Source organism: Amblyomma mixtum, chromosome 1, assembly GCF_055824585.1.
Source record: "Amblyomma mixtum isolate Tamu chromosome 1, ASM5582458v1, whole genome shotgun sequence".
Lineage (NCBI taxonomy): Eukaryota > Metazoa > Arthropoda > Arachnida > Ixodida > Ixodidae > Amblyomma > Amblyomma mixtum.
In genome coordinates, this window is record NC_143012.1 from 240,287,105 (window position 1) to 240,302,111 (window position 15,007).

Here is a 15,007-nt window from a genome sequence, read left to right on the forward strand (position 1 = left end):
CGCTTCTTATTGCCTGATTTCCATATATAGTTTGTAACTGTCGTGAACTTTTTTCATGAAGTCAGTGACAGCGTTCATTGCCTCCCGGGACCGTTCATACTGAATCACATTTTAAGGCTACATATCTACGTTACACCGCTGTTGATATCAACAGGTTCGGCACGGTTAATCTGTCCACTTTTAAAACTTTAAGGACAAATACCGTTCGTGCCTAAGGCAACTGGTACTTGGTGGAAGTATTGCTTCCATTTCCGGAAACAATACTACGTGTTTTGCATGGCACCAAAATTTGGTGTCCGTACTGATTTCATCCTTCAAATAAATTCTCATCTTTGACGTACTATGAAGATCGTAATAAAGGTTCCATGAAGACATAAAGAGGTCCTAACTACTCTCTCTGTGCTTGAAAAAAAAGTTTTGTTTAAGAATGGACAAAGAAATTCGTATTTAGTCCCCTTTTACCATTTTTTTTTTTTTTGCTGTGTGAGCCTTTCGCTGGTGTAAGGAACTCTGCAAGAAAGATATTTCTGTATTCGATATTTTAGCACGGGGTACAATAATTAGTTCGTTGCCCAGCTTTCAACTTTTCCCACCCATATATGAACAAACCAAACCCGAAGTTTTTTCAATGCGACTTTTAGGTCCACATGCAGACTAGGTGCTGCAGTACGAGAATCCTTCATGAGCCCATGAAGCGCGTCGCAGCCAACCACAGCAGTAGAGGCTCTCTAAGGAATGCGATATCGGACGCTTCGCTCAAGGCGTCAGGCGTTGAGCGTATTCCTTCCTTCCTTTTATTTTTGGTTTCAGAAGTGCTCCCTCATTCATCCATCTACTCATACTGTCAAGTTAGCTTATGCATGGCGGATAACACTTGACAAGCACGGCTGACAACGCTGGTAGCGGAAGCACTGTAGGTGTGGGAAGGTGATCGATTACCGCGGTCTTGTAGGTGACAGGTGATAAAGACGCAAAGGCGAGAAAACAGTTTCGCTGCTGGCTCATGTTCGGGGCGAATAAATGAAAGTACGCGTTGTTCTTGCGAACCAGTGAGCCAGGTTCCAATCAGTGCTGCGTCGACGCCAGGTGAAACTTTGGCGAAAGGAGCTATCAGCAGCAACCTCAGTCGCTCTAACGCATAAAGCGCTGTGCACGATTGGAATACGTCTTACGCAAGAGAAATCTAGGAAGAGAACCAATCAAGGGCTGCATGGTGAAATAAAGGAGAAAGAGAATGACTTGATGAAAGAGCGACATATTAAGCGCTCAAAATAATTTAGGCATGGCGCTCCAGAGAACGCTGGTCGTACGGTTGGTCCGACGCCAGGTAGGTATTCCATGTAGATTGAAGGGGGGGAGCTACTGGGCACTAAAAAGGCAGTGCTCCCGATTGGCATATGGTGAGGGGCAGTTAGGGTAGGGAACGAAAGGTGTGTTGGAGGAGAAGGAAGAAGTCTTCGTAGACAACTCAGAACGGAAGCCAACGTGTGCGTGCGGGAAGAAGGATATGAGTTCAAGGTGGTCCTGAAAACGGTCTAGAACCTTTTTATCTATGGACTGACACACGAGGTTAAGGAGATGGGGCGAGGAAATGAAGAACATTGGATTGGCCAATCGTTATAAGGATACTGTCAACTTCAACGCGCGCACAAAGCTACAGTGTCCTGCAAGTCACCATTATCTACAGGGATAAAGGGTTCAGAGATTGGTAGTGGAGAATGTATCCAGCGCCATTACTGCGTTCCGTGTTGGATGAAAACCATAGAGTACGCGAAGTACCTAAGTCGAGAACGCGCATGAGCAGTGTATAGTCGAGCGCTTCGTATTCCCGCTATTTCGTAATCATTTTATTAACGTGACGCAGACGTTGAGTGCACGGCGGAATCTGTGGATGCTGCATGTCGAGATAATGCTGCATCAGTTTTCTCATCGAGTCTTTCACTCCTTTATAGTCAGCTTGTTGCTGTGGCTATAAAGCACCACCTTCGGTTTTTCAATGATCATTTTCCTCTCTCGTTCACTCAATGACACCCAAGTCATCCCTGTTGCTGATCTCTCTCGGTGGGTGCTGAACAAGCATCGCACCACCGTCAGCATACAGATCCAAATGACGAAATAAGAGAAGGGCCTGGTAAGATGCGAACATAGAGGATAACAGAACAATCTCTGACATAGCCTGAGGGTAAGAAACCATACCATCGGAAAGAGAAATGAAAGAACTTTAAATCCGCAAACTAAACAGGAAGCGGCTCACTTTTCAATGGTGTACTCTTTTTTTTTTTTTCACTCTTCCCAACTCCATCATTCCCTCCCTCTTGTTTGGCGTCTTGTATACTCAGCGTCTCCAGCAGTTCTCTTGTCTTCTTTTGATCCTATTCCTTCTGCAGCGCGAACACAGCAGAAACGGGCAATGGAGGCGGACGACGGCTGAAGGCCATCTCGCCTCTCAAGGATGACAGCTCCGGGATCCTTCCTGTCGTGCTGCTGCCACCTCTTCATCCCCATCGCTTTCCTCCTCACTGCGCACGTCTCTTCGCTCAACGTCGCGTCCTTCTTTCTTTGATTCCACTCGCCCGTCTTTTTCTTTCTTTTTTTTATACCTTCCCTGCCGTCCCGTTGATGTGCCCTCCTCATCGTTCACTGCGATTCCCGCGTACCGCTTATTTCGGCACGAGCCCGCGCGCTCCTCACTCAAACCCATACCACGCCCGACTGACGAACGCTGATCCCAGAACAGCTGCTGTTCACAGCAGCGTTCGCCTGCTGATTCTTTTCCTCACTTTCGGCTTGGTTATTTGTACGGCTCCGGGGAGGTGGCTCAGCTAGTCTTGTTGGTGTTTTCCTTGCTTTCTCTCTCTCTCTCTCTTCGCTCTTTATCTCTTGGTAGCGGTGCTCTAGTCGCCAGCGGTGAACCGATCATCGTCGACAACGTCGCGACATTATCCGAGGCTCCCAGAAGGCGCTCTCGCCCGCCCCGGCGTCTCCGCGACGCTTTGTTGCAGGTGGCTCTGATGGATCGCGCTGTCCGCGTCCGGCAACACCGCGCGTCGCCTCCTGGTGATCACGCGCGAAGGAATTCCACAGAGGCAAGGGGCGCGCACCACCTACTTGTGGCACTGCGTCCGTTCGCACAGCGATAACAGTATTAATACAGATATCCAGGTCAGCCAAACAAAATTTGCTCGTAATATGGCGGTATGAGATAACGTCATTCTTTGACCGATGTCCTCGTCAGCTGTTATCAGCTCTCTGTGCGCTCTTGGGAGCTTGTTTGAGTCCCACAGAGTTCTTTTTTTTTTTTGGTGATTTCTCGCAGCCAAACATTCTCTACATTTGTTCCATACTCTTGTAGTACCTCTGCATAAATCAGTTATTCACGCTTTAGCCCTACCCGGACACCTTTGGTCTGTTAATTCCTAGCTTGTAAAATTTTTATTAGTTGGTAACTCAGTAATTTGGCAAATATTATTTCACCCCCAGGCGGTCTCGCCTTCCTGGTGGTGAGGTTGAGGCAGGCGGACGAAGAACTCGGTTCTTATTAAGCCTACTTCATCATCGGCACCCTGGAATATATTGCCACGCTAATATGTTGTACCTTTGGAATCCCAACGACGTAAGAATTGTACTAAAGTCACAAGATGAGCTTTCAACCTTTTCCTTCTGGCGTATAATGTCCTACGGATCGATCTACTATGAATGTATCTATTTGTTTTCTGTTTTGTTCAGCTTCTCAGTCACTTCACTCGACGTATCCCCCCTGAAAGTCACCGTACCCAGCGTGTTTTAACATGTAAACTGCAGCGCTTCAGTACTTACAGGTGTCTAACCGTGTGCAAGAATGAACGAAAAAACGCACAAACGACTGAACCAACCAACACAGCAAAACAAGAAAGAAGGAAGTAATGAAACAAGCGCGAATGAATCGCCATTAAAAAAAAAATTGTGGGCAGTTACGCTATCACGAGTAGCGTATGCAAGGAGGAAATGAAACAAAGGAGGTTCACTGTCACATGATTGTACCTCCTGAGTTTTTCCCCCTCCAGTTTTGCACAGGGCAGCGACAGATGCGGTACCGTCATGCAATCATTGCAAATTGAGCTTAGTCTAAACAGGCCGCGCTGACGCTACTACGCCTCTCGACACGCAACACGGCTAGCAGGAACGGTGCTAAGTCAGTATCCTGAGGCATTCAGACAGCATAATCACTAAGGAAATCAACGCAACCGTGGTAATGAGTGAGTATTAATTAATTTCACAGTGACTTATCCTGCCAGCTATCAACGTGTTGTGCTCTGCGAAGTGCGGTGAGACGGCTTCTGACGACGTTATGCTATTAGGCTTACGCGTACTCGCTATATCAATTTATTTCATTTACTGGCCCCTTTACAAGCAAATAAAGGCGGCGAGGTGAAAGCTGCTTGTCTGCAGCTTGAGTGGTCTCTGTCCCCCTTTACGTACTGGCGGACTGGTGGCAAAGTACACTTTAGAAAAGGAAACAGCACAGCATGGTTACACTGTAACAGGGTGATTTAAATAATAGATGCATGTCCATGGTGCGAGAATTAAGGCGACAGCGGGAGTGTAGGGAGTGACGGAGCCGTCGGATATTATCAGAAGCCACGCAAGATTTCAGGTACTATGACTGTTAACGAATCCTGATACCGAGGAGCATCGCTGCGAGGCTTGATCCGAACAGAATAGACAAGCAAAGTGCACGAATAACGAGAGTCTTCGAATACTGTTACCATCTACGCCTACCATTACTTCTACCGTCAGAAGCCAGGTGCAGGCGTGCAGCATGCGCACAAGCAGTTCCTTGCAGACTCGATAACAGTATTGGTTGTGCGGCAGCACTGCCTTAAAGCATGCGCTCACTGACCGCGTGCATCTAGTGCATTGAGATATAGCGGTGACGGATACATAGTAGAGTTAGTCAGATGTTTAGGGGAATCCCCCAAGGTGAAGTAGATTTGTAATAAGGGAGTAATTACTCATTGACATCCACCCGAGCGCAACCATACGACTACAAAGGAAAGCTGTACAGCTCTGTCAGAAACTTCGCAGTTAAAGGAGAATTCTTTTCGGTCCGGGGCTCAGAACCGCGACTACCGCTTCACCGGAGCAATCGCTCTACCAACAGAGTTAACCGGGATGGCAAGCTTATGGTAGGGTGAGAGCGAATTGATCAGTAACTTGGGTGGATGCCAATGGGTAATTACACCCTTATTACACATGGTACAGCTGTACCAAAACTCTATTAAAGCAGTTCTCGCTCGTAATCACAATCCTATCCGAACGCTCAAGCTGACGCACTCTCCCCTAACCAAGACATTTTCATAGCGAAGGGAAGGCACACAGGACCCAGGAGACAAGACACACGGCCTTACCTCTAACCCCGAGCACAACACTGTCTTTTTACAAATACGCTGGTCTTCTGTTGGCGGTTCTTCAAAAGCCCCAGTCATCCGGCTGAAGGCTACACAAAAACGCGCACGACAGATCCACTTAGGCTGTACCCCACATTTTCTGTTCTCGGTCCTTGCCACGTCTTTATTCCAATTCCTACCTTCTTTTTCTTTTTTTCTGCCGCGTGCTTTTTCCACCGAGCGCGCTAGCCGCAGGCAAAGCCGCCCTTAGAGCCGCTCAGGCTGTGAAGAAGGGCAGCGCGACGTCGCTATTGCCACATCTTTCATCAAACTAATGCACGGCCGCGAGCCTGTGTAAAGAGAACTACGAGGGCCTTCTCACGAATGTTATCTCGCCCGCAAATTGTAAAGGAGAGATGTAGAATAAAGGAGAAGCAAAAGAAACAACGGGCGCAAACTGAATACCCCTCGGGGGAAGGAGTAAGTGAATTCCGATCTCGTGCATGCCTAATGCACACGTCCTTGCCCAAAAAGCACCGTGGCTTCGTCGAAGCCGCCCTGTGTTTTCTGAACCTCGCGCCGTAGCCCGTGTTTTTTTTTCTCTCTCTCTCTCTCTTCTATCTCCCAAAGGACTTGTAGGCGAGAGACCCTCGTCCATCATACCCATCACGCCGTGGTGTCTCGAGCTGCGAACGGTGCTGTTATCTTCGGGACGTGCTATGGCATTCGCCGAGACCGAGAGGGCTGAGTGATACAGGATGTTCCTGTCGAGAGGATTGTTTGGGGACTGCCTTTTTTCTTTTTGCTGTTTTGTTTCGTTTGCTTGGTGTCTTCATTTTAGGACATCAACCTCGGCGATATTTGTTTATTTATTTTTATTTATTTTTTGCTGTACGTGTCGCTGTACGTTTTCATCTTTATCTCTACCGTGAAGGCGTTAAGCGAAGCGTATTTGCTTTCAGCGACCCTCTACATGGTTATTTTCTTTTTCGTTTTTTTTCGTGTTTTATTGGTTGAATTCTGTTCGCGGCATTCGCATGCTTAATGGATTCGCGATTACACCGAACGAAATGGTGCGAATGAAATGGTAGAGAATGCTTTATAATCTTTGTTCATGCCCTTTATACTTTAACGACTGTTACTACTATGTGCGTCTCTACCTTAGTGGGCATGTTTCAAGCTGGGATCTTAGACATAACTCCAGAGCGAAAAAAAAGACAATCACATTGAAAAAAAAGACTCAAGACACGGACAAACGCTGTAGCGTTTGTCCGTGTCTTTAGTGTTTTCTTCCCTATGTAGTTGTCTTTTTTTTTTTCACGTTGCAGTTATGTCCAAGCAAAGCAACCAACTTGCCGAAAAGTTCGTTTTATTCAAGCTGGTAACGTTCATACCTAACACCCTCTTTAATGTCTTAGGCAATGCTAGCCTGGCCTAACATGCAAAGTACAGTGATGTTGGATAGTGAAATATACCACCTTTTTACATACGCATAGACAAATATACCGCCTTATTTCTTCAGTTACCTGCAGATACTGATAACCTTAACCTCGCACTGTCGTCGTGCTTTTCGCTTGATATTTGGACACGAAAGTTTACCTTTTTGGACGAACGTAGCCCCAGTTTCACATGCAGCCGTCTAGTTAGTGTCCTAAAATTTTAAGCACTTCGGGAGCGCCTCCTATCTTGCATGTTTCCGAGGCTAAATGTTTACTACAGAGATAGCTTACTGAATCAATACGTACGCGGTGGAATCAGCCTTTAAAAACAAAAAAAAACATCCACACGTTGAAGTCTACTGCCCCTGTCCCCTGTCTTTTGAGGTTGTTCATCTCGATTATGTGTTATCCACTGGTCTTCATTACACCATCCCAAATCCGGTTGGTTTTCGCAGAAAAAGCCAGCACATCATCTTGCCTTTAAAGGTTACTGCTGTTGAGGACTTTAATTTCAGCTTAGACCAGGTGCATACTTAAAACGCACTAAAACGCTTTCGAACGTGTGTACAGCTATCAGCAGTTGTTTTCTCTCCTTCTATTGGCGTTGCCTTTGAGCAAAAATACCTACTTTCGCGTGCTGCTCGCAGAAGTTTCACGAAAGCCTTCTGTTTTTCACGGGAGATAAAAGGATCCCGCTCGCCGTCCTAAATAATGCTGATAAAGCTCACATCCTTGACATCCTTTTTCAGGAACAGAAAAGCATTACGGTGACATACACAGCATTGTGGGATCAATAATGATGTATTATTGCCCCTTCTACAAAACCAGGCTCAGTCGGTTGCACCAAAGCCGTGTGATGCAACGCGGAATACGAGGGTCACATTAATTCGCGGTTCATTGGAGCCGTCCCTATTTCCCTTCGTTGCGAAAGCCTTGGTGACGAAAGGACCTGAAAAAGGCCGCCTATCTGTTCCGCCCTTTCGAAGTGACTATGTTATCTAGTCCGCGGCCTTCGCATTGTCGCCGAACAAGGCCCCTTCTTTACGCTTCAGTTAGCTAATTATGCTGCTCCGTCACGGGCTACGGTCAAGACGCGGGCCGTTTGAGAACAGAGCTGAATAGAAGCCTGATAAAGGACAGTCCCGTGAAATGATAGAGGAAGCAGAGAAAGCGTGGCCGTACACTACATACGATTGTAAGTTTTTGTTTGATCTATCCTGATGCAGTAACGACGAGTTGCTACATCACATGTTCTGTATTTGTTTTCCTTTGCAGGTGAACGCACGGTGTCAAGCCGCATGGCAGTAACGGAGGTGGCCAAGTTCTGACGTTGTACGGCCGCGAATTTGGTAAGCGTCGCAGTCTCGACCAATTATTCGATTTTCCGCGCCTTGCTTAAGTCATCTTGCATTGACGCGTATTTTCCCGTCCCGTTGAGGCCCAGAAGCTAAAACGCGGGAATGGCCTGCAGGGCCTTCTTTGACCTGGGTCAAGATTGTATACGCGTATAAACATTCTATATTTCCACAATACTTGTGCTCTATATAATTAATTTATATTGTAGACAGGTGTTTGGATTTTGCATGTCAAGATTCGTCTGAAATATCTGAGTCGCTTGGAATAGTTCCGAAGCTGAGAGACGGCTGAGCTTTCTGGGATTCATAATAGGAAATCCTTCGTCAGTCTCTGGTTTACAGTTCACGCAGAAAATTTGACATTCAATGGACTGTTGACCTCTGAAGTAGGACGTGTCGCTTGACTGTGGTGAATACCGCCTGTAGCTTCGCGTACTCACTCCTTTACGTGGTACTACCATCACTGTGTGTTAGCCCCCCAAAAAACAGCGGAATTATAGTGACTTCTCTTTTCCTCCGCCTGCAGAGTGGCAATGTCTATTACGTTTTATTCCGCAACCTCGTAGTTCTTCAGCGCACATTACCACCCGCACTTGCCAATGCCTGCTGCACACCGTTACTGAAGGCATCAGTCTTGTTACATTTGCAGGCAGTAGCGTGAAAAAGCGCTAGTTAATCAATGAAATTGACTAAGCTGACCTCATGACGCTGAGCCATGTTTCAAAATTCATGTAACCATAGCAATAATCACTGGCACAGCAGCGGTTCGGCAAAGGCGTATCAACCCAAAATGATCAATAACCTAAAAGCTTCTTATTTCATGAAACCCTTGCTTTCCGCGCCTTCTTTGGACGGTTCGCAAATAATAGTGCAGGCGAACACGCTCGTTCCGCAGTTCTTGTCCTTGTTGAAACCCTTTTTCTTGTAGAGTATTGGTACCCAACAACCATTGAATACGGTGTGATTGCACCGTGGCAGCGAAATGCACAATTTACACCCTGGCTACGAGGCATCACCCTCCGCATGGTTTTGCTAATTTCTACTTACGCGCTGAAATAAACTGATTTTGTTTGAAATTCTGAGAAGGGCAGCATCATATGCAAAAAGAAAGAAAACAACAGAAGGCCGAAAGTAAAAGTCTCTTAATGAGATATAAAGAAAACGCCAACCGAACCAGTAAGCCTGCCTTACAAAATAGCTAAACAACGGAGATACAGCCTCGGACTTAAACAACGCGTGCGAATGAAGAAATGAACTGAAGAAATATGGATGGTAGACGGCAACGTTGCACTTCCTTATTGCTTATATGGCACTGCACCAGAAGCCAACCACAACAATAACAACGACTCCCCCCCTGGCTCCTATACCTCTCATCCAAATCTGCACGCTCAAGGGAACAGCTACCGCAAGTGTCCGTGTTTGTTCAATCCTCCTCATTTAAGCATGTTCATTTGTTTTTGAACACCAACTTCATATGCAGCTACGAGGTATAATTGAGTCAGTGGGTCCACCTCTATATCAGCCGGCTATCCAGTCAGTGGATATATTATTCATTCAGTCATTTAGATTAGTCCGTAAATCAGTTAGTCACTCACTTCGGAAACAACAAAAAATCATTCCCATATTTATCTTTCCTGCTAATTAATTAAGTTTACCAGTGAGACAGCGAAATGTTATTAGGTATTCAATGTCACTGTTAATTCGACAACTAATGAAGGAGACTGAGCCGAAAGCCGCGACAGGCACATTTCCGCATAGCGTGCTGAGAGTTAGGCTAAGAAAATATTCCTGAAGAATGTATAATTGCGCTCTGCCAAAAATTAGCACGAATACATAACATGACCACACGTCGCTTGCTATACAAACTATTTTAAGTAGGTATAGAACGGGATAAACACAGAATGCGATTCTAAGGCACGCCGAGAGAGCAAGTTTGGATCGGAAAATTCTGCAAAAAGCGAGAAAAATAATGTCGGTTCAGAGCAGGAAATAGTGGTTTGAAATAGTAATTATTGAAGAAAAATTTACGAGCTCAGATCACCTCAGCGTAAGCTGATATATCACCGGGAGAATAGTGGGTTAAGAAACATCCGGGTAGCTCAATTATAGAGGCTCATTAGAATGCAAGACCTACTTTAAAGGCCTTGCAGCTTTCAGTTATTCGATATACTCCTCAGAGCTAATCTAACCTAACTGGAGCTCTATAACTCTGCCAGTCTCTAAACTCCGAAGGATTTACGTATGAAGAAACTGCAGCCTAATGGATCCAAATTTTGAATTCCGACTGAAGTCCTCGTCGCCCGAGGCAGTAACATAAGCTGCTTATACTGCCTCTGAAACGCTATAAACAGTTTCCAGTAGGCTTTGACAAAGCTTACAAAGCTACGCAGTCTCCGAAGTTTCGAACACTTGGGTACAATGAAGCTAACCGACTACGGTACTAAACTCTCAGTGCTAGAAGAGCACGAACAAAAGAAGTGTTGCTTTGGCGCAACCCTTCGTATGTGCATTCTTTTCGTTTCCAGCTTTCGTAAAGGGCGGTTTTGCCAGTTTTTCTCAAGAGCTCCGATTCTGTGGCGTGCGCCTGTTCGGTCTGGTGAACCCAATTGCTACAGTTTAATTGCTCCCAGGCATCAGCAGAACTGCGCTATACTTATGCATCGCGCCAATCGTAGAAGCCTCGTTCGCGAGCTCATCTCGCAAATGTGAGACAAAGGAGATGGCGACTCAAGACAAAAGCAACTTGAAGAGCGACGCGCCCCGACAAAGAATCTCTTGTTCTAGTTTTTCTTTCTTCAAAATAAATGCAGGCTATCTTCCTTGTATTGCGGATAAAAAGTAGAAAGGATGGTGGTGGGGGTGGATAAGAACGCAGTTCTCAAGGACTAGATTTTAAGTGCCGACTCAAGTGCAGCCATGAGGCGCAGTATTCCGCAACTGTTTCCCCTCGCAGACAAGTTCAGCAAGTAAAAAAACAACAACAACAACAACAGCGTGCTCCATGAATGTTTCCTGCACCTTATCTGGCTTTGCTTTCCAGCAAATGTTGCGTTCCATTTTTATACTTGCCGTTTGAGAATGAAAAGCTCAGTGCGGCATTAAGTGCTTTCCTTTAGCTTTCTCCTCTCGGGGACCCGGGACTTAAGCTCTTGAGCCGACTGCGCACGCCGTGCCGGATGTACTGGAAGCATCTGGAAGTGTTTATAAGAAAAAGAAGCGGCCCGCGGCTGGACTGAGCCTTTTCCCTCGAGAGTCACGATTTGCGCGAAAAGCAGGAAAGCCCAAGAACTATAGCGAGAGTACCGTCTTGAAAGCTTGAGACCGTGACTCGCTCCGGGCGTGGGCGATTGTTTAAATGAGTGTCCATTACAGGGAGTGCGCAACTGCCGTGCAGTTTTTAATTGCTGGGCGCGCGCCTCTGGCTGTTGACACGTTGCCGCATTGTTCCTGCGATAGCGCCAGTTTTTTCTCTTTTTTTCGCATCAACTGCATTCTTAGGAAGCCTTTGTGAAGTTTGGAGTGTGAATTGAGATTGTGTTTTTATTGCTGAAGCTGTGATTCTAATGATTCAGACAACCGAGTAAGTCGTTTTCCACCAGCACGCATTTTGGAGTGCTTATCAGTTGGAGGTGCCATCAGCGTCAAATGAGCCCCGAGCAAGTAAGCTGAAATTCCGACACGAAAACACCATTATATTAGCTGCTGGAGAGAAAATACACGTGCGATTGATTAAAACTCCTAAAGTACAGTCTTCGCCCTTTCGACGCAAAATTAATTTCCGCTCTTAATGAGTTTTCCCTTCTTAACATGATCTGACTTTCAGTTCGTATTTCAAAGGTAGTGTTCGCGTTTCATATGACGCTGGTAGTGCATCTCAGTAGCTAAATTAAAAATTACAGAGGTCAGTACAATTCGTTATCCGTGTGCTCGCAACCCAGGTTCTGCTCTTCATTGTCGATGCCCGATTTTCGATTGGTTCTATCAACAACCGAGGTTGACCACAGTATCTAGTGATGTTTGAAGCTTTCCGGCGATGCAATTGCCTTACGTCGTCATTCCTAACCATTTGTGTCTCTACACCGAACGCTTTTTCGCCACTGTTCTATTAGCAGTGGACATTCAATTATGTCTCTATCGGCTCGACAAAAGCCATGAGTCTGCTACCCCGATACCCGGTCACGGCGGCCGCGTTTAGATGGAGGCGAAACGCAAAAGGCGCACGTGTGCTGTGGGATGTCGGTGCACGTTAAAGAACACCAGGTGACCGAAATCATTCCCGAGCCCTCCACAACGGCACCTCTTTCTCCTTGTCCTCTCTTACTCCCTCCTTAATCCCTTCACTTACGGCGCGGTTGAGGTGTCCGTCGAGATGTGAGACATTTCTTGCGCCATTTCCTTTCCTCAAGAAATCAGTTTTGAGAGTAGAAATATTAGTTTCCGTGAGAAGAAGGCTTCTCTTTTTGTGTGTTCGTGTCCTTCCCACGTAAACGTAAAATCCATTCACCGGCGACTGTCGGAGACGTTGAGAGTTGAACACACTGGGTGACGCATTTGTTTGCTAGTGCCAGACTGCAGCTTCCAAAGGCGCAAGAACCACGGCTGGCTTGAAACCTTAGCCGTGATACGCCGTATTGCTGTACTGCGTCTTACAATTTTAGGTGCAGTGCAGTGGAAGCGAATTAAGCGCAACACTTCTTAAGGCTATTTCTTTTTTTCAAATGCTGCGTGGCTTGTCGAAACTTTAGCTGAGTGCATTCGCAAACAGGTCATCAACTATTTTTAAGCGCCAGTTGGCTATATTGGTCGGCCTCCGAATCTTTGAAGTAAACGTGAACTGCAGCTTCGCGAACTGAAACTTAAACTGAAGCGTTCAAAGAATTACTTTCTAACATTGCGTACTCCCCATCTTAAGAGCTATCGCTAATAGAGAGTTATAGCATATCGCGTTCCTCGTTTGGATCCTGCGAGAATCCATCTGCGCATGCGCGCTACCGAGAAGCCCGAACTGCGCATTCGCACCGCGATGCCAGGCTCCGACGAATACCCGCATAAAAAAGATCCAAGTAGCGGGGCGTGGGCTGTGTTTTGTGTATCACAGTGCCCGAGAACTACAGAACATATTAACAAAATAACACAGAATAATGATCATATCATGAATTTGTTAGTTTTTTGTTGTTGTCCTTTTCGCTGAGAAACAGATGGAATTGTGGCAAGCGTGTACAGTGTTCGCACGCTTCGAGGTCTCCAATATGGGGATCGAACTCTCGACCTCGCGTGCAGCAGCTAAGTGCTGTAGCCCCAGGTATGCATTAGCGGATTCCTGGAAAAAATGTTTGCTCCGTAGTGCCGATGGGCAGCTGCGATCGCAAAACCTATGCGGCAGTGCGCCTTACCTACTTCTCTGGGGTTGCTTATGATCTTAGAGGAGCGCAGGCCACCCGATGGCTTGCACCTTCTCTTGCCGACGCCGCATTGAGTGCAAAGCTCTCCTCTCACTTAGCTCCGCTATCGACGTTTGTTCAGCTCCTCTCCGGTATTCCCCGAACTCGTCCCGTCTCGACAGAGCGCAATCTGTTTCGAAGTTGGCGCGCCGAGCAGACACCTGCGTAGCTCACCTGTCGGTAGACACGCGCTGGCTCGAGATGGATGGCGGCAGATGGATGGAGGGATTTATGCGAACAAAAATAACATTGGAAAGGCACCAACATTGGACGTGTCTCGAAACCATAGGCGAAGAATCTGCTCGCCTCTGACGTGAGGTGGAGAAAGCTATCGCTTCGTGATATCATATATCTATCTATAAGCTACGCTATCATATTGTTTTTGTGCATGCTCTTACTTCATGTGTAGGCGCGGGCATGCTTATGCTATGCTGGCGAGCCCCTATTTTTTGAAGAACCTCGCACGTGCTTGTGCTTGTTATTGATCGGTACAGTGACACACTAGCCACCTGGTGGGATCCAGATGTCTAGGAGCTGTGCAGTACAGGCCATCCTAGCGCTCTTCAGACCCAACTCTTTTCCGAACAAGCCAGTAATTCTGCCTTGCTGACTACTACTGCCTCACTGTTTAACGCTCTAGAACGGGAAAAGGTCTGGGAAGACTGAGACTGGACACGTCCGGTTCTTTGGCTTCAAGCGGCAAAGCACTGCTGGTCCGGGCTCCCTCTATCTTTCATTGATGTTTAATTTTGCTACACATTTCTTCTGAGATGATCAATAAAAAAGCAAAATTAAAGCTTTTTTTTGCAATGTCACTTGTTCCAATGTTGTTTTGCAATGTACTTTAGAATGTTCCTTGTTTGAAAATAAGGGAGACATTATATGCCACTTTTATTTAATATTGTCACGCACCTGACCCGTGAATGGTGCTCCACCTAGCACTGTGAGGGAAAGGGGCCAATAGGGCCGTACCCCAATCACCTCTCTGTAATTATTTAACGCTTGATAAATGTTTTTCACCACCACCCAATTCGTTCGCACTCCACACCTCGTATCCTACGTATATCATTTATATAATAGAAGACAGTCTTCCTCGCCCGTAACAAAAATGAAGGAAAACAAGACGTTTTGACACACTCGCTTTGCAGTGCTACGCTTCCAAGGCTAAGGCCTTGTGGTAAGGTGTGCCTTAACGCCAGGCCCTGAGCAGTCCCTGTCGTTCGTTCTATTACCTACTATCTCATCCCTTCCTCGTTGTTACTATAGGCTGCTATATTTATAGCTTTCCGCTTAACCTCCCAAAAGGGATGTCAGTCAGAGCGTGAAGCTGTTTCTCCCACGACTCATTAGGCCGCTCGACGAGCCGTACCAAACTGTTCCCCTTCCTTCGTCCCCAGCAAGCGGCC

General features: G+C 46.5%; 1 protein-coding gene across 3 annotated transcripts in view; it reads left to right on the plus strand.

Annotated features, from left to right (window-relative positions):
• LOC149371319 (dopamine receptor 1-like) overlaps positions 1-15,007 on the plus strand; it is a 385,861-nt gene that overhangs the window by 140,985 nt on the left and 229,869 nt on the right. For all 3 annotated transcript variants that reach the window (XM_089565238.1, XM_089565247.1, XM_089565240.1), the window contains exon 2: positions 8,081-8,154. The gene's annotated coding sequence lies outside the window, so the exon portion shown is untranslated. The remainder of the gene's footprint in view (positions 1-8,080; positions 8,155-15,007) is intronic.